Source organism: Sciurus carolinensis, chromosome 6 (assembly GCF_902686445.1).
Source record: "Sciurus carolinensis chromosome 6, mSciCar1.2, whole genome shotgun sequence".
NCBI lineage: Eukaryota > Metazoa > Chordata > Mammalia > Rodentia > Sciuridae > Sciurus > Sciurus carolinensis.
In genome coordinates, this window is record NC_062218.1 from 72,651,264 (window position 1) to 72,672,826 (window position 21,563).

A 21,563-nucleotide genomic window follows, 5' to 3' on the forward strand; every position below is an offset into this window, starting at 1 on the left:
AGCTCTTCTTTAAAGGTTTTGTAGAACTCGGCTGAGAACCCATCTGGTCCTGGACTTTTCTTGGTTGGTAGGCTTTTGATGACCTCTTCTATTTCATTGCTTGAAATTGGTTTATTTAAGTTGTGTATGTCCTCCTCGTTCAGTTTAGGTAATTCATATGTCTCTAGAAATTTGTTGATGTCCTTCGAGGTTTTCTGTTTTGTTGGAGTATAGATTTTCAAAATAGCTTCTAATTATGTTTTGTATTTCACTCGTGTCTGTATTTTGTATATTTGGAGTCCTATAAGCCTCTTGTACTTGGTTTTCCATTTCATTCTTCAGATTTGGGAAATTTTCTGATATGATTTCATTGAATAGATTGTTCATTCCTTTGGTTTGTTTCTCTAAGCCTTCCTCAATCCCAATAATTCTTAAATTTGGCCTTTTCATGATATCCCATAATTCTTGTAGATTCTGTTCATGATTTCTTACCATCTTTTCTGTTTGGTCAACTTTGTTTTCAAGATTAAATAATTTGTCTTCAATGTCTGAGGTTCTGTCTTCCAGGTGTTCTATCCTATTGGTTATGCTTTCTATGGAGTTTTTAACTTGGTTTGTTGTTTCCTTCATTTCCAGGATTTCAGTTTGCTTTTTTTTCAGTATCTCTAACTCTTTATTGAAATGATCTCTTGCTTCCTGTATTTGGTCTTTTAACTGTTGATTGGTGCAATCATTTAATGCCTGCATTTGCTCTTTCATCTCCTCATTTGCTTCCCTGATCTTTTTAATTACATACATTCTGAACTCCCTTTCTGACATTTCTTCTGCTGTGCTGTCATTGGGTTTTATTGATGTAGTATCTAGGTTTGTTTGGGACATTTTCTTCCCTTGTTTTCTCATATTGGTCAGTGTCAGTGGGACCCTGAGATATTGCAGATTTCCGCTATTGGCTTATAGTGTCCCGGTAGACTTCCAGTGTATCACCTCCCAGCCTTCAGTAGCCTGATGTCTTGGAGGAATTTGATAATGCAGTGCATCTGAAGAAAGCTGCCCCTAGCCCCCTACTGGTTCCAGGGTTTGGAGCTGGCTCTGTGCGGAAAGGCTCTCACTGGGGGCCTGCACCATGCAGCTGGCCGTGTGGGAGGAGCCCACTGCCGGAGTGTGGAAGGCTACCTTGGGAAGACTCTAGTTGCCCTGCCCTGCTCTGATAAGCCACCCCTATCTGTGCCTGCAACCTGGGCCGATCTTTACCCAGTGGGCAGACTCACCCATGGCTCTATTTCAGTCCGAGTCTCTCAATGCCTCCCCTTCTTAACTCCTGGGTTCTGGAGCGACTGGGGGTGCAGTCACCCTCTAGGCCGCCATCTTGGTTCGCCCCGTGAAGAGAGCCTGCAGCCGGAGTGGGCAGAGCCGCCTGAAGAGGTCTCTGGCTGCCCTGCCCTGATCCCAGAGGCTGCTTGCGGATCGAAGCTCTCCGTTGGTCGGGGACTTGTGGCTGGTTCTATGTAGAATGCCTCTCACTGGGCGGTCTGGTCTGAGAAGCTAGCCTTGAAAGGCACCTCCCACCGCAGGGGTCCAGGCTGCTTTGGGAAGTCTCTGTCTGCCCTATTCTGGTCCCTGAAGCTGCCTACGTGTCGGAGTACGCTGGGAGTATACTGCGCTGGCTCCGGGACTTGGAGCTTGTTCTGGTCAGAAAGGCTCTCACTAGCGGGCCTGCTCCGAGAACCTGGAGAAGCTGGCTGTGTGGGCAGGGCCCACCGCCGGATTGCGCAGGGCTGCCTGTGGAAGACTCTAGCTGCCCTGCCCGGCTCCGATAAGCCACCTCTATCTGGGCCTGCCACCCGGGCCAAGCTTTACCCAGTGGGCAGACTCACCTGTGGCTCTATTTCAGTCCAAGTCTCTCAATGTCTCCCCTTCTTAACTCCTGGTTTCTGGAGCGACTGGGGGTGCAGTCACCCTCTAGGCTGCCATCTTGGATTGCCCAAGAATATTCTTCTTAACTAGATTTATAAAATAAGAATATCGTTATAGTTTAGGTATTAGGTGTCCCCCCAAAACTCATGAGCGAGACAATGCAAGAAGGTTTAGAGGTGAAATGATTGGATTTTAACAGCCTTAACCCAGTCAGTGCATTAATCTCCTGAGAGGGATTAACTGAGTGGTGATTGTAGGCAGGTAGGGGGTGGCTGGAGGTGGTAGGTCCCTGGGGGTGTGGTCTTTGGGGTTTGTGCTTGTTTAGCAGAGTTCTTTCTCTGCTTCCTGGAGTGATTTCTTGAGTCACTTTCCTTCACCACACTCTTCCACCATGATATTCTGCCTCACTTGAGCCCTGAGGAATGGAGACAACTGTCAAATGAATATATCCTTCTGAACAAAACCTTCAAAATACTCAAACTTTTGAAAGCTAAGTTACAACATGGTTTAAACTCCTTATTTTTTATGTATATCAATGCATTCTAAAATATATCATGATAATGCAATTTCTTTGAATGTTATTTTATGAGTTAATATAGTACAGCTTAACTTTGCAACTTATTGACTGTGGAAACTTGAATAAATTACTCAGTGTGACAGTGTCTCAGTTTCTTTCTCAATAAATGGAGATAATAATAGACTGTACCTCAGAGGATTTTTGTGACGAGTACATAATTTATTATGCATATAAAATAATATGCATATAAAATATAGCATATAAAATAATGCCTGATATAAACATTAAGAAAAAAGACTAGATTGATTATATGTATTTAAGAGTTATTTTCATTAAATACATTGAAAAAGAATGGTTCTTTTTTTTGGGGCGGTGGTTACCAGGTATCGAACTCAGGAGCGCTCAATCACTGAGCCACATCCCGAGCCCTATTTTGTATTTTATTTAGAGACAGAGTCTCACTGAGTTGCCTAGCACCTCACCATTGCTGAGGCTGGCTTTGGATTTGAAATCCTCCTGCCTCAGCCTCCTGAGCCGCTGGGATTACAGTGTGAACCACCACAGCCAGCAAGAATGGTTCTTAAAATGTTTTTGACAATTTTTTAAATCAAGCAGTCCATTTTGACCTTCAAGAATTGATAATTAAGTTGGTTGATTTCAGTAGATGAATTTTGTGTCAATTTTTATGCTTTTTATTGATTATGATTCTGTATGCATGTATTATTTGTGATTATTTGTAAAATTTTATTTCTCCAAAAATCATGTCCTAGATGCTATACATGATTAAGTATGCAATTACTATTTGAAAGGCAGTAATTAGTATAAAAAGTCTTCCTAAAATTTTTAAAAAATGGTATTTAGTATAAACATGATCTAACCAGAGAACATTTCTGTGATATTTTTCATATCTAACTGAAAAATTAAAAATTAGCAACATTTTATTATATTATTTCTAACATATTAATAAATCAACAGAAATATATGTGGAATATATGAGTTTTAAATAAAGTTCAAGAGTTTGCTGAAGGGAAAATACAAGTCCTGAAGTGTGCAAGTGATAACCAAAGTCACCAAAAACATTTTTGGCTTCTCAATACTGTGCCATGTTCTCTAAATTACATTAATGAAAAACTTTCACCAGAACATTCTTTAAACTGGGGAGATGAGAATAAAAATGTTTGCCTTGTTTGGTTGAAGACTGGGCATAAAATCATAATTAATAGCTGAACAATCTGAATGGCCTATTTTATGCCAAAAATATTCTTCAAGACGGGGAAGCCATATTAAGGACACTAAGCTGTAATATCCAGCTAGTTCTGCTGATTCCGAATCATAGGATTTTTGCCTTGCAAGGGGCTCTGTAAATCATCTAGCCCAAACCTTCAATTGAGGCTATTTAAGGGAAGTTTTTAGAGACTTCAAAGGCTTCATAAGACCGTATATTTGCAAGGACTACTTATTACAGCTAAATCCTCCAAGGCTTTTAAATATACCCATGTATTGAAGAAATTATTCAGTTTGTTGAAGGTCACTTATTAAAATGTGGCTTTGGGTTACTTGGAGTAAAAGAAAAGTATAGAAGGCAGAAGGAATCTAGAGAAGCTCTCAAGTTAGTTAACTTTGGTTATTGCCCAATCTGCAGCCTGAGGATGCAAGGATGATCTTACATGCACTAACAGATGACAGCCACTGTGAGGTAGGGTACAACTGACTGTTGCACATGAACGTGGTGATACTAAATTCTTTCAAGTTATGGAATTGTTTTGTGATATTTCTTTAGCTTTTCCTTTTTTACAAAAAACATTGTATTTGAGGAATTCATTGCCTGAATATCATGGATATTTATTATTATGTGTAATTCTTATAAAACTGAGACCCAAAAGTTTTGCATTGTTGTAGCATTTCAAGAACACTCCAAATAGGTCTTCAGTCTTTTCTCTCATATCCTTTCTCTCTTGTAGGCGTTTTTGCTTCCTGAATCCATTCTCCACCATGCTGTACTTTCTCTCATGAAGCTTACCAGAACCCCCCACCCCCATGCCACATTTGATTTCATGAATGGAAACTTCTGGTTGCTCAAACACTGAGTCCTGGCAGGTCAAACACTGAGTTGATACTTCATTAGCTATTAGAACTAAGTTACTAAATTGAATTTGTGGTTCATGCCTAACTGTTAAATGATAGGATTATGGAGTAAAATAAGAACAGAAAACTTGAAAGAATGCAACTTGTCTTGTGTTTCTCTGTGGTGTTACAGTGCAAAAGCTGCACTTTAGAGAACAGCTATGGTCACACTTTCAAATATTATCTGCCTCTTATTCTCTCTTCCTCTATTGGTATGAATAGTTATATGACTCTTAGGATGGTTCTTTTATAGCTACTTAGGAGGTTGAATATTCATCACATTTGCAACTAATTTTTCAAATTTTCAAAAATGGTGTTATGTTTTAGATATGAAGTCCCCTGAAAGCTCATGTGTGAGACAATGCAAGAAAGTTTAGAGATGAAATAATTGAATTATGAGAACTTTAATGTAATGAGGGAATTAATCCACTTGAGGGGATTAACTGGGTGATAACTGTAGACAGGTAAGGTGTGACTGGAAGGAGGTTGGTTGATGGAAGTGTGTGTTTAGGGTATATATTTTGTCCCTGGTGAGCAGAGCTCTCTCTGCTTTCTGTTCTCATGTTCTGAGCTGCTTTTCTCTGCCATACCCTCTACCATGTTGTTCTGCCTCATCTTGAGGTCAGAGCAGTGAATTCAGCCATCTATAGACAGACCTCTAAAACTGTGAACATCAACTCAACTTTTCTTCCTCTAGGTCGTTCTTGTCAGGTTGTTTGGCCACAGTGGTGAAAAAGCTGACTAAAGCAAAGGAAATTCTTTTATTTGGTCTTGTGTCACTGGGAACATAGTATTTATTTAGAAAAATGATCAGTAATAGCAGTTTAATGTTTTCAGTTTCTTTTTTCTTCTTTTGTGAAGAGGTCCTACCGTGTTGCCCATGGTGGAATCAAACTCCTGGGCTCAAGTGATCCTCCACCTCAGTCTCCTAAGCATCTGAGATTACAGGTGTGTGTCACCACATCTGGGCTAGTTTACTATTTTCCATTCTTTAAAAATGCGTTTGGATTTTTCTCTCAGAGATCTTACTGTATCTGAGTCTAGAAACTCACTAAGGTTATAAACTGATTACATAAACACGTGAAATGTAAGTTTTGGAAGGCAATTTGGGTATATTTACAGTAGGAGAATTTGGAGGCTTCTTCCTATTTTGTAACATTGCCTATAAAGCCATTTAAGAAATTGATGGATGAATTCTGGGTCTCAGTGATATAGAACTTGAGACAACTTGCTTTTGTTTTTCTATATTCAATAGATAAATTGCCATTATATTTTGAGGTGACATTCTGGTGGTTGTATTGCGGGATTGCACAGAATGGTGATTTTGAGACCCTAGGGGGGAAAAAAACTCAACCTCTTATATTAGTATGGCTATTTTTGGAGGTCTTCACAGGCACTCTTTATAGTAGCAATATCCAAGTACTACCATCTATGATCATTCAAGAAGATAGAAATATATGTACTTTATAAGGTAGTTAAGACTCATGTGTGATGGTTTATAAAAGCGTAAAGGAAGCTGACTGTCCCTGGATAGTCTTTGAACATGGTCTAATACCAACTGTATACCATTAGTGCATCTGGTTCATAATAAGTATCTTTTGGGTTATACTTCTTTCAGATCACTGTAGTATACTTTATTTTACTTTTTGTAGCCTTGTAGTTGAGTTAGTTGCATAATTATCTGCTATAGCTGCAATTCTTTTCTATCACCTGCTGACTTCAGAATTGGATAGACATTGTTTACCCTCTGCTATACCATCTTATAAAATCGATTTAATTTAACAAATGTTTACAGAGTACACATGCAGTAAATATTGAAAACAGAGTAAAACAAAAAACAGTAAAGGAGCTGATTATTTAATGTCTTCTCACAGATGATAATAGAAATGTGCTTTTAATTGTATTCATTCAAATGAGTTACTATGTATTATCACTTTACAAGGTTTTGTTTGTTTTGTAGAGCCAGTTTGGATCTTTTAGTGTGTAGATAAGATGTCCAGGAGAAAACTAATATTGAATTTATAACAACAATTGCCTTTGTGGCCTATGGTTCTTTTACCAGCTCATGCTAGCTTTCCTTTTATTCACTCATGAGGATGCTCTGATTTGACCAGCTGTGTGTCCTATGCCTCAGCCAGACCCCAGGACCTGGGGGATCTCAGTTCTCCTTATTCTTGTTCTCAGAATATACTCCACAAAGTCGCTTCACTGATCATATTGCTAGCCAGTGACTCTGCTTCTCAGGAAGATCACAGGGCTCCATTACTGACCCAGCATGCCCTGGGATGCTGATCTGCCAAGCCCTGTCCTGTCCAGGCCCGACACATTATATTCTCTTCTGCAATCACAAGTGTGACTTGGAAATTGATGTTTTTGCATACTTGTATGTGTGAATGTAGTACCACTAGCACATGTGCACATAGCAGTTTTTAGGGGATTGGCTCTGCTTTTCATTTCCCAGAAGTCCCTACCATGTAGATTTTCTGAGAAACGTTGTATGCAGCAGGGCAATGTACTGTGTTTTTTTTTTTTGTCCCTTTTGTTTCCTGTTCTTATGCCATGCTGTGATGTTGCCCTCTTAAAGAGGCAATGATGCCAGATAGTGGAATGGACAAGTTGAACACAAGGATTAGAAGAAAGTCGTTTCCCTAGCAACAATAACCATGCAAGGGGAGCCCCACTACTTATTCACTACTCATGTCCCTTTTCCTCTGGTTTAAATAACACAGACAGATGATGTGCATGCTAAGTATCTGATATTGAATCATTTCTAGGATATGGAATTACAGCAAATGATTACTGTCTGAAAAGAATTTGGAAATTTGATGAGTATGCAATATACTTTAATATGTTAGTAGGAAGCTTTGACACCATATCTTTTCTATTAATATATCATTGTGTTTATGCTTCTCATTAGATGATGCTGGAAAATAGTTACTTCTCTCCAAGCCACATAAAGTAAAGAACTGTCAAAAGCCAGATTTTTAAAACATTATAAGAGAAACTCCCATTATATCTTTAACATTTAAAAATGATCCTTTCTACTCCCATGACTAAAAATCAATCTATAGATTAAGTCATATGATAAGAAAAGCAAGAGTGTCACTTGAATTTAACAACTCAATTCTAGTTCTTTAAAGTGATTTTATTTGAAGTACTTCATTTCTTTTCTGAATTCTTCACTTATTGGTATTTTGACATTAGAGCATTAATGTTTTGATGTGACTACTAGTCATTGTTAAATGTGAAGTAGCATGCTGAATATGGCTCTCCAATATGCTGGTCAGCACTCTCTAACATTTATATGTATCTCACACCACACAACCAGGCATAATTTTGTTAAGTTAGTATTGCACATGGTCTAACTAAAAAACAAACAATCGTGATATGTGAAAGCAACTATTGATGAAAGAAATGATCACTTGACAAGCTATTGTCTCTCAAACACTGATCTGATTTGGAAAAGCAATCATAACCCATTGTTTTGTTAAATTTCTTGACTTAGAGGTGGTAAAATTCAGAGTACCAAAAAACTAGATAAAACTAGGTAAAGGTATAGGTAAAATGCTGTCTCATAAAAATATAATGTGTCACAAAAAGAAGCTACCTATATAATTTTTTAAATTGTTAAAAGTTATTTAAAAAAATTTTTAAATTTAATGGTTCCATTTACAAAAAGAAAAAGTTAACAGGTTTTGGAGTGTGGTGACACATGCCTCTAATTCCAGCAATTTGGCAGGCTGAGGCAGGAGGATTGCAAGTTTAAGGTCAGCCTCAGCAACTTAGGAAGATCCTGTCTTAAAATAAATAAGGGTTGGGGATGTAGCTCAGTGGTAAAGTACCCCTGGGTTAAATCTCTAGTGCCCAAAATAATAATAGTAGTAACAGGTAAAACTAATGTTAATAATAAACATGTCTGAAAAATTAGCATTTTCATATTTAATCAATATAAAATTATTGAGATATTTTACATTTTTTTACATTTGATCTTCAATATCTGACTTGTATTTTACATTATTATGGTTTGGATATGAGGTGTCCACAAAAGCTCACGTGGGAGACAATGCAAGAAGGTTTAGTGAATTAATAACTGATGGGATTAATTGAGTGGTAACTGGAGGCAGGTGGGATGTGACTGGAGCAAGTGGTTCAATGGAGGCATGATTATGGGGTATACATTTTGTATCTGAAGAGTGGAGTCTATACTTTCTGATCATTATGTGAGCTGCTCCCTCTGCCATACTTTCCCGCCATGATGTTCGACTTTACCTGGAGCCCAGAGGAAGGGAGTCAGACTTCTACCGACTAAGACCTCTGAAACCTTGAACCCTCAAATAAACTTTTCCTCCTCTACAATTGTTCTGGTCAGATCATTCAGTCACAGTAGTGAAAAAACTGACTAAAACATACATTTCAGCACCTGTAGATTAGAATTAGCTATATTTAAAAAGCTCAGTAGCCACAAGTGGTTAGTGGGTATCATATTGAACAGCATAGGTTTACAATACAAAATATTATCAAAGGCTTGTGAGGTTCCATTCCATAAACGGTTTAGATGCTGATCCTATATGATTTTATTAAAAAATAAATTAAAAAAAAAGTTTCTCTTTTGAGTTTTATGGAAAAATTCATAGCCTGACAATGTTTCCTAGTTTCAGTATTAGGTCTTCCTGAAAAAGATGTTTATAAAAACTTATCCTAAGTTCTTCCCATTGACCATAATCAAGTTGGTGACAATTTGATTATAGAGATTAGAAACCAATGGCAAACTTAGTGAATTCCTTTCACATCATAAAATATTCTTGGAAAGACTTCTTTTTTTTTTTTCAGATTTAACATATCAGGTAGTTATATTAGCATCCTAGAATAAAAATATCTCACAAAAACCAACACTTTGCTGACTTTCTTTATAGCCAGTTTTTGAAATGTGAACATACACTGTGTGAATTCAGAGTAACTATACCGAGGAAACTGTAGGTTTTTCAAAGGAGGTTTTACTTCAGGCTCCTTGATTATAGAGACATACTTCCTTCTCTGAATAACATTACAAAGAAGAAATACAGAAAGGAAGGATGAGTTGTTTATCTCTGCAAACTGACTGAAGCAAGCAGCTTTCTTTTTCTTCCAATTTCCTGTAATATTTAGAAATCACTTTCAGAAAGACTGACTAATAAGAATCATAACTAAGTTTTCAATAATTTCCATAGATGAAGTTAAAATCACAAAGATCTAGAATAAATAAGAAACAATGGTGTGTGCTCACACACTCATTTATAAGCTATTTTCAAAAATAAAGTTGAGACGAGTGTTTTATTTGGAGATTCTGTCCATTATCATTTATTACTCCTATCAATCCTAGACATTTCTGAGAATCTATTCTTATTAAATAATATGGACAAGTCCAAATTGCCAATGATTAATACTAAGCAATTTGTGAAGTACAGTGAAAATTTATCTTGTATAAAATGGATTTGACTAATGGAAGAACTAGATTTGTACATGTGTATGGATTAAAATGGTTTGTAAGGCATAGAAGCAAGTAGCAAAAAATAATATATGTTAGCTACCTGTGTAGGATCATTTGTTTAATTTGTTGACCCATAACCTATTTTAGAACATCTACCACATGTGCATTACTTGTCTTAAATACAGTTGGAATTCTAAAATGAATCATGAATTCTGCATGTAAAGGAATGGTAAAGAATAATGAAATGGAAGTTTCAGAATTTTGAGAGATTTGAGCAAGGGGAGATTTTCTTCCAAAGCTAAGAGTTGGAGGAATCTGGAAAGGAGAAAGATCAGCTTCCCAGAGGAAATAGATTTGAATTGTTCTTTGGTAAATGGGTGGTGGGGAGGAAGGAGAGGGTGTTTAGATAGAGGAAATACGAACACAAGCAAGAATCTTCATGAAATACAGGGGAAATTTGAATCCAAAGTGGTGATAAATGTCTATGCATTTTCAAAGATTATATTCTGAACAGAAAGAAGTTTTACAGTATTAACTATGGCAATGCTATGTAGTTTTCCAGTATCAATTCAGACTCGACTAGTAAGATAAGGAGTCTGTTTTAATGATAGCTCCCAGGAAAGTAAATTGTATTTGCCAATTGCAAGCATGTACTTGTTTCTCAAGTTTTGCATTATGAGGAGGAATCAGATTCTTTAATTTATTCACTATTTTTGTTGATATTGATACTAGTGGCATTCAGTTTTAGCTACCAAAAAGAAAAATAATTTATTATATGAAATGGAAAAGAGTGGTTAATTAAAATAATGTAATTATAATTCCATGTTACTATGAGTAAAAAAAAGTAGGCAAATTTTGTCCAAGTGTTTTATGTCTGATATTTTGTTTGTTAAGTTCTACATATCAGATCTACAGACACTTTTCTTTGTGATTTTTTAAATATTATTTATAATTTTAGCTTAGTTTGCCTCCATCCTTCACCCCATATTTGATAATATTTCAATTGATTTTGCTCTAATTATTCTAAGATTAGTTTTTATATACTTCATAACATGTAACCTCTTGGCACTTTTACTGCACCAAATCTAGATAGCTGACAGGTTGGTACTGATTTTTGTCTTCCTTGCTGGCATCTCAGCCTTAACATTTAAGATATTTCTTTACTCTCTCCATAATATCATTTTCCCTGAGACTAATTATTGCTAGGCTAAGGCTCAAGAACCTCTGAAGAGCACAGATACTGTATTTATTTATTTTTTCTTTTTCTTTTGTCAAATTTTATTTATTCATTCATTTTAGAGGGGAAAAGAGCATGGATGATTATGTATGGAAAGTTTTTATGAGGCAGTACCAGAGGTGATAGACATCTCTCTGTTTATGCATCAATGACTGAAACCCAGAAACAAAGCTCTACCTAGCTACTCAGAAGAGGCCATTTACACAAGTTCACCTCAAATGAATAGTTGGGATTTACAATTTCATGGTGTGGGGGAAGGAGAGGGCATTTAGGTAGAGGAAATACTAACAAAAGCAAGAATCTGCATGAAATACAGGGAAAATATCAGGAATTTCCTTTTGTCTTGGAGGAAAATGTGGCCTTGTAGTCTTAAGCATGCTAACCATTAAAAAAGTTTATCGTGAAAAATTGACAAGGAATGCTGCTCTTGCCCAGTAGTTCTCAAATTATGTTACAGTACTCCAGCAGTTGGAGTGGAGGTTTCATAGCTAAAATAAAACAGCTGGTCACACATATGTTTCATCTTTAGAATATTCCACACACTATACAAGGAGCTGAAATAGAGGAATGGATAAGGTACAGACACTGTTTCTAGACTGGCTAAGTGTATATTGGTAGTAGATACTTTTTGTGCTCCATGTCATTTCCTCTAAGCATGCCTCCTATGTGAGCTACAGACTATGGTGGACAGTTACTATGAACAGGACCACAGCACTACCTCAAGTGCCTATGGATTCTCTCTGCTTTTCTGTCTTGACCTTTTTTGGAAGTACATGACCTTCTAGGCAAGAGCAAGACAGAAGGAAATTGTTGGAGAGTTAATGCAGGGAGATACCCTCAACTATACATACACGTACCTCTCTCTTCTGTGGAAAAGATTGAGTTTGTTTCCAAATATTTTGCTGTAGTTAACTCTGTGGCTCTTGTATATCTCTCTTACACATATGCTAGAGAGATGCTCTATATTCAGGTCTGAAACTGCTGAGGTGTAGGATGTGATTATTCACAGATTTACAATACGCAAATTGTTTTCCAAAGTAGTAGTGTCAATTTACATTCCTGTCAACAATGTCTAGGATTCCTCCATGATTTGTATTGTGGGCAGTTATCAGTTGGTAAATTTATGCCCATATTGTAGGTGCCAAAAAATATCAAGTTGTATTTCTAATTTACATTTTTCTAACAACTAATAATCACTAATGAATTTCTTTTCTTATGTTTATGAGGGATCCATGTTTCTCACCTATGAAAAGCTTGGGGTTTCTCTCTCTTTGGAATATTTTTCTACTGAGTCTTGGTCTCATTTTTTTGACAGAGTTTTTCTTTTCTTTTTTGTATCTAGATACTAACTTCTTTGCCTTTATTTGTTGCAAACATCTTGTCACAGTTTACAGTAACTTTTTACTTTCTTTGTGTGTCTCTTGAACAGAAGTTCTTAAATATTATTAAAGTTGATCTGTCTTCTCTTTTATAATTACTTTTTGTTTATTGCTCAAGCAATTCTTCCCTATCTTGAGAGCATAAATAAATTTTTCTGAAACCTTTATGGTTTATCCTTCTCATTTTCATTTTTAGTCCTTCAGTAATGAACTTTTGGTTATGGTAATCTATAGGGATTTATTTCCATTTTTATCCCACATGAGTAATCAATTGTCTTTTCTGTGTTCAAATAAAGTCACCACAACACTTGTATTATTTGTAAATATTCCAATCAGTAATGAAACTAAGAGTGGGCTCTTATTCAATCACCAAGCTATTCATGTAGTTCTTCCTCTTTCTAAAATTTCTTTATAAGAAAATAATGTATTGACATTCTTATCAAAGACCAGGGAGGGGGAAGTATGGGTTCCACTGGACACATAGCATGTTTCAAAAGAAAAAGAAAAGAAGAAAGAAGAAAAAAAAAAGAAGAAGAAAAGAAAAAGAAGTGTAAGGGAGTGTCCTGTTAGAGTGAATACACTGAAATTTATCCAAAGTTAGAAAGTTTATAATGTACAGGACATTGACAAGCATGATTATGAAATTAGAAACCATTTGTTCTTTATTTCAATATCTATATATTTTTAAGAAGACCTTAAGGTATGGTATATTTTAATCCCATTTTCTTATCAGACATAAATGTAAGACAGAGAAATGAAAGGACTTCCCCAAAAGACAAATAGCAAGTTGGAGTAAAACTATGGTTATAGTTCAGTTTGGAATTGTGAGCATTGCAGTCCTATGATCAAATAAAAGTGACAAGGACAGACACTTTAAAAAAAAATGCCAGCACAGTTTGAAGACTTTGGGGGCTATTCTTTACTTGCTAAATGTATTGAAATGTGAACTGTTAGCTTGTGATAGAAAAGAATGCATTTTGAAAATTTTATTCTTTATGCCTGTGCCAAGAAAGAAGGTTAAACCTAAAGATAATTTCTCCTATCATATTCCTAGCATGAGTGGATTTCCTCTTTAAAAGCTTATCAGTTTGCTTCAGTCTGGAAAACATAAGCAATAAAATATTTCTCTCTTGATAAACAAGTTGAACTTTCTCACCTCCAGTTAGCATGCACAGTTTTGTTTGGCTACTGACAGATAATAGTTTGAAGATAGTATAAAAGAGTAACCAAAAAATACACATGTTTAGCTTCACTAAACTTCTTTTATAGTTGGTAAAATGTTACAAAACTCACAAGCTATGATCCATGTATTTATGACATGAGATTCTATAGCTTTATTTTCTCTTGTGGAAAGAAAAGACAATAGCTATAGTAATTTGTCTTAGAGATGGAATTTTCATTCCTTTACAGAGATGTTCCATCTAGAATGTAGGTTACAATACTTGGCTGCCAGGAAATTATTTCTCAGACTGTAGACAAAAGCAACTTTTTCTTAATAGATATGCATCAGTAGCTTGGAACTCTGAGTGGGGGTTCTTCCTTTCTTCTTTATAACAAAATTATTCTATAGTGGCTATAAAACCATCGGTTTCATAGGTTTATAAAGTTGTATTCAGATTGTTTCCTAATTTTTTTTCTCTAAAAATTTGACTCTATTCTAACATTGTTGCTATATTGGGAGATGGAACAAAATCACAAAGTGAGATGAGATATTTTAATGAAGAAGTAAACAGAAGAATAAAAGAAAATGTTATTGTTAAGAATTTATTCTGTCTAAGAAACCACTAAACTGTTTGCCACAGATGTATCACTGTACATCCCACCAGCAATGTAGAAGAGTTCTGATTACTCCATATTCTTGTTTACACAGAGTATAATCAATTTTTAAATATTTTACCCATTCTAATGGGTTCGTGGTTATATCTCATTGTAGTTTCATTTTGAATTTCACTAAGATAGTGAACATCTTTTATTTCCTTATTTAACATCTATCATCTTTTGCTATATTTTATTAAAATCCCTGCTTAATTTTTATTGGATTGCATGTTCATTATTGAGTTTAGCAGTTTTTTTTTTTTTTTTTTTTTTTTTTGGTATATTCTATAAGGATCCAATCCTTAATTAGCACTATGGTTTGCATATGTGTTCCCTCAAAGGTCCTTTAGTTAAAGACTTGGTCCCTAGTCCATGGTGCTGCAACAGGGAGGTGGTGGAATCTTGAAGAGATGGGGCCTGCCTGGAAGTCTTGCAGCTGTAAGGGGATGGTTCCCCCTCTCTCTTGCTTCCTGGCTTCCATGAGGTAAGCAGTTTTACATACTCCTGCCATGTTGTACTGTCTCACAACAGGCTCAAAGCAACAGGGTCAACTGTGAGCTAAAATAACTTTTCCTCTTTTTAAGTCATTACTTTCAGGTATTTTTAAAAATAGTAATGGACAGCTTACTAGCATAATTGGGTATACTTATTACAAGTATGTTTTCTCAGTTTGTGGCTAGCATTTTATTTTTTCAGTGGTATCTGTCATAGAGTGGAAATTTAAAATTTTAAAATTTGGTGATGTTTAATTAATCATTTTTTTTTGTTTTTGTCGTTTGTACTTTGGGCATATCTAAGAATTTTTCACTGATCTCAATGCTACAAACATTTTCCCCCTGTGTCTTTTTCCAGAAATATTATAATTTTAGAGTTTATGTTTAGTTTTGTCAAAAGAAAAAAATCAACAAATTGAGTTTAATGATCAAATTGGTTTTTGGGGGGGCGGGAAGAGATGTACCAGTTATTGAACCCAGGGTCGCTCAACCACTAAGCCATGTCCCTAGCCCCTCTTATTCTTTATTTTGAGATAGGGTCTCACTGGGTTGCTTAAGGCCTGGCTAAGTTGCTGAGGCTAGCTTTGATCTTGTGATCCTCCTGCCTTAGCCTCCCAAATTGCTGGGATCACAGATGCAAGCCACTACCTAGCTCAAGTTGGCTTTTATTAGAGATTCATAAACATGGCAATATCCCCTCTGTCCCATTGATCCATTCATCCGTTCTTATGCTAAACACCACATTATCTTGATGACTATAGCTCTATAATAAGTCTTCATCATAGAGTGTAAGTCCTTTAACATTGTTCTTTAAAAAATTGTTTTAGTTATTTTTGGTTCTTTGCATTTTCATGAAAATTTTATAATTAGTTTTCTAATTTATAAAACAATGCCTGTAGTGGTTTGATTGAAATTACTTTCAACCTATAGATTGATGCTGGTCATTGGGGATGTGATCCAAATCAAAATAATCCAAATCAAAATATATGAGCCACATATGTAATTTAAATTTTTCTGGTAGTCACATTAAAAAAGTAAAAATAATTTTAAAAATCCAAACCCTTAAAGTTGTGGAATTAATATTAGTAATCTATTTCATTTATCCTAGTATGTAAGAATATTATCATTTGAACATGTGATCAATATACAAATATTGCTGTGATATTTCACTTTTTGGTACAAAGTCAGAAATCTCATACACTTACAGCACATCTTAATTCATACTATCCACATAAAGCTATTCAATACATATGTGGCTAATGGTTACCATATTGGTTAAAGTAATTATAAATCAACCTGGGGAGAACTGACAAATTAACAGCACATAGTATTCCCATTCACAAAAATCAGTTTTATTTATATCTCCATTTCTTTTGATTTTTTGTACAGATCTTTCACATATGTGTTAAAATTATTCCTAAATGTTTAATGATTTTTATGTGCTCTTATCAGTGGTATTATTTTTTCAAATTTTAGTTCTTTATTTTTCATTCTCAATTATAGAAATTCCATTGAAATTTACATATTGACTTGGTAGTCTACAACTTATTAAACTCATTAATTTTGGTACACTATTTTGTCAGTTCCTTAGAATTTTCTATTAAATACTCATGTCATTTGCAAATAAAGGCAGGATTATTTTTAAAATTTCAATTTATTTTCACATTTATACAGAAAACAAAAATTGTACATATCGATGGGTATTATGTTTTGATATATGTATACATTGTATAATGCTTAAATCAGATTAAATGTATCTACCTCCTCAAATATTTATCAATTTTATGATAAAAACGTTCAAATTTCTTTCTTCTTGCTTTTTTGAAATGTACAGTACGTCATTGTTATCTATCATCAACTCCTGTGCAAGAGCATTTCCTAACTACTTGCTCCTAACTGTAACTTAATACCCACTGATTGGATTGTCTCAATCCCTCCCTCCCTAATACTCTTCCTAGTATCTGGTAACCATGCTTCTACTTTCAAATTCAATTAGACCAACTTTTTTAGATTCCACATATGAATGAGATCAGTTGGTGCTTCTCTTTCTGTACCTGGCTTATTGTACTTAAGATAATGATTTCCAGTCTCCTCTATGTTGTCACAGGTGAGAGGATTTCTTTCTTTTTTAGGGCCAAAGAGTATTCCATTGTCTATTATAAACATTTTCTTTATCCATTCATCAGTGGATGAACTCTAAGATTGTTTTTACTTCTTGGTTATTATGAATGAACTTGAGAGTGAAAATATCTCTTTGAGATACTGATTTCATTTTCTTTGGGTATTTAACCCAGAAGTGCAGTTGGTAGGTCACATGATAGTTCTGTTTTTAAGGAATCTCTATACTCTTTGACATAATGTCTGTACTAATTTACATTCCTATCAATAGAGTGCAAGGGTTTCCCTTTTCCACATACTCACTGAACATATATTTTTAGTCTTTTTGATAATAGCCATTCTTACTAGGATGAGGTCATATTTCATTGTGGTTTTGGTTTGTATTTCCCTGATGAATAGTGATGTTGACTTTTTTTTTTCCGATTACTTATTGGCTATTTGTGTGTCTTCTTTTGAGAATTGGCTATTTTGGTCTATTGGCTGTTTTTTAATAAGGTTTTATTTTGTTGTTGTTTGTTATTTTGCTATTGAGTTTTGGAGGCAATTTTGTTTTTTCATTGATCATCAGTATGTCTTTTAATTCTTTTTCTTGCATTACTCTACTGCAATATAACATTCAATAAAAGAGATACAAATAATTATCCTTGTCTTAGTTTTTAATAAGAGATCAACATGCAGTCTTTCACCATTAAGAATAAAGTAATCTGTAAGGTATTTTTGTAGATACCTTTTATCAGGTTGAGGATGTTTTATTGTATCTCTAGTTTTTGAGAGTTTTTTTTTTTTTTTCATGAATTTGTGTCCAATTTTGTCAAATGCTTTTTCTGCACTTACTAAAATCATCCTATTTTCTTATTTTATTGGTGAATTACACTGATTGATTTTCTAATGTTAACTAATTATATATTCTTGGCATGTGACCCACTTAATTATGACATATAATTCCATGTTTGCTGGATTATTTTAGTTAGTATTTTATTTATTCTTTCATTTATTTATATTTGTAGTATTGTTTTCATAAGATATATAGGTGTGCCAAATACTTTTCTTGGAATGTCTGTATTTGATTTTGATCCTAGTTACATTTTGATCTTTATTACATTAGTTATGAAGTGTTCCTTTTCTATCTCCATAAACATTTTGTGAAGGATTGGCATTATTTGTTTTCTAAATTTTTGATAGAATTCAGCAGTGAAGCCATTTGGTCCTGGAGTTTATTTTATTTTATTTTTAAGTTGTGGTTTTTAAATAATAATTCAGAGTCTTTAATAGATAATGAATTATTAAGGTTATATGTTTCTTCTTAAGTAAATTTTAGAAATATGTGTCTTTTAAGGAATCTATTTTATCCCAGTTGTTGAATTTGTTGATATAAATTTATTTATAATTATCAGTTTAATGTTTATAGACACTGTAGTAATGTTAACATTTTTCTTGATATTGATAATTTATGTTTTTATTTTTACTTGATCATTTTAGTCAGAGGTTTAATAATTTTGTTGTTATTTTCACGAATTTTCTCTTTAACTGTTTTCTATTTCATTTCATTTACAGTCTTGATTATTTTCACTTTTCAGCTACTTGGTTTCAGTTTGCTCTTTCTTTTCATGCTTTCTTAGATTGAATCTTGGATCACTGATTTAAGAACTCTTTTTTCTTTTTCTAACATAGGCAAAATAAATATGTAAATTTGTCCTTGAGCACTGTTTCAAACCCCACATATTTTAATAGATAGTTGTTCCTCAGGTATCTATAGGGGATTGGTTCCAGGATCTCCCCAAGGATAACACAACTTTTGGATGCTAAAATCCCTATAAAATGGCATATTATTTGCACATAGCTTATGTACACCTTCCTGGATATTTTAAATTATCTCTAGATTATTTATGATATGCAACACAATGTAAATGTCATGTAAATATTTGTTATTATAATATATCATTTAGGTAATGACTAGAAAAAAGATCTACATATGTTTATTATAGATGAACTATTTTTTAAGAAAAATTTTCATCCACAGTCGCTTGAATTCATGGATGTGGAACCTACAGATATGGAAAGCCAACTGTATTATGTTTTTATTTTCATTAAGCTCAAAACATTGTATAATGTCTCTAGTCATTTCCTCTTTAGTCCATAGGTCATATAGAAGTGTGTTGTTAATTTTAAAATATTTGAGGATTTCTCAGATATCTTTGTGTCATTGTTTTCTATTTTAATTCCATTATAGTTATAAAATATACTGTCAGATTTCAGCCTTTAAATTGGTTCACCACTTGACCTATCTTGATAAATATTCCATGTGATTTTACAAGAATGTGTGAGAATGTATCTTGTACAATTGTTAGGTATAGTGTTATGCTTATGTCACTTAAGTGAAGTGGTATAACACTACCATTTAAATCTATATTCTGACTAATATGGTATCTCCTTGCTTTACCAAGTTCTAAGAGTGGACTGGGGGTGGTAAAATAGTCAGTTACAATTGTGAATTTGTCTGTTTCCCCTTTGGAGTCTATCAGTTTGGGTTCATCTATTTTGAAGTTCTTTTTTAGGTTATTCACATTTGTATTATTATGTTATCTTGGTTAATGAACTACTTTATCATTGTGAAATATTCCTCTTTATCACTACGAGAATTTCTTGTACTGAAATCTTTGTCTAATACTAATGTAGTCACTCCAACTTTCTTATGCTTAATGTTATGTTATCTTTACATTCTCTTCCTTTTAACTATTTGTATCTTTATAGATAGATAGATAGATATTTTTAGTACTGGGAATTGAACCCAGGAACACTCTACTACTAAACTATGTCCCTAGCTCTTTTAAGATATTTATTTTGGAACATGGTTCACTAAGTTGTCAAGGCTGACCTCAAACTTCTATCCTCTTGTCTTAACCTTCCATGTAGTAGGCTTGTAGGTGTAAACTACCACTTCTGACTATATTTTTATACTTAAAGTGGCTTCCTGTAGATTGCACACACCATAGTTGAACCTTGGTTTTTTCAGTATGGCAATCTTGCCTTTTCATTTGTATACTTAAACTTTGCACTTTATGTAATTACCGGTTTAGCTCTATCATCTTGTTATTTATTGTCTATTTGACTCATTTGTTCCTGGCTCATTTTCCTTCTTTTTTTTTCATTTTTAAATTAAGTATTTTCTAGTATTTTATTTTATCCCCATTATTGTTTTATCAGCTCTATGACTTTTTAATGATGTACTAAAATTTTACCATCTAAATTTCACTCATCACAAGCTACCTTCAAATCTTATCTTACCACTCTATTTGTAACATACATATTTTGAAACTCCAACTGCCCTTGAAGTTATTTTGTTATGTGTATTATTTCTAAACAAGCATGTCAAAAGCCCCATAAATGTATATCAAATAATCAACCATCTTTTAAGGAAATAAAATAAAAAATAGTCTTTTGTATTTACCTCCATGTTTAGTATTTTGTGCACTCTGTTTTTATGTGTAAGTTCCTGTTTTCCACTGGCGTCATTTTATTTCTGCCCAAAGAAATTTTTTGACCATTGCATATCATGCCAGTCCTCTAATGACAAATGTTTCAGTTTTCATTTGTTTGAAGATTTTATTTCACCTTAAATTTTAAAAGTCCTCATTCCATGAGACACTAACTAAATAATAAAATAAAATAAAATAAAAAAAACCTGGAAGTAAATAGAAGAGAGAGTAGAGGGAAGGGAATGGGGAGGGGGGAGAGAGGAGGGGAGGGAAAGGGAAAATACGGGGGAATAAATTAGAGCAAATTATATTCCATGCTTTTGTAATTACGTTGAAATGATGTAATGTTTTGTATAAGTACAAATAGTCAATAAAAAACCTTATTAAGGTATAATTGTCCTGCAAAAAGCTGTATATATTTGATGTATACAACTGGATGCATTTGGAAAAAAGTATATGCCCATGAAACCATCACTACAATCAATGCCATAAACCTATCCATCACCTCCTAAAGCTTCTTCACATCATCTTCATTTATTTATTGTTATTTTGTGGCAAAAATCCTTATATAAAATATACTTCATTAGAAAAATTTAAAGTATGTGATATTATATTGTTAATCATAGGCAATATGCTATACAGTAGATCTGTAAGACCTATTCATCATGCAAAACTAAAACTTCTTACCCTTTGACCAATATCAAGTCTTTCTCCCCAGTCCCTGACAACCAGCACTGTATCTACTTCTGTGAGTTTGACTATTTTAGATTTCTCATACATGTGAGATCCTTGTGTTAGAGTGATTTCACTCAGCATAGTGTCCTTTAAATTCATTCACATTACTGTAAATGTCAGGATTTCCTTTTTTATGGTGGAATAATATTCTATTACAGGCATAAACTACAATGCTTTATCCATTAAATGATGGCCATTTGTGTTGCTTTCCTTTCTTGACTATTGTAAACAATGCTATAATGAACATGAGAGTGAAGATTTCTTTTTGAGTTCCTTATTTTTATTTCGTTCAATATATATCTAGAAGT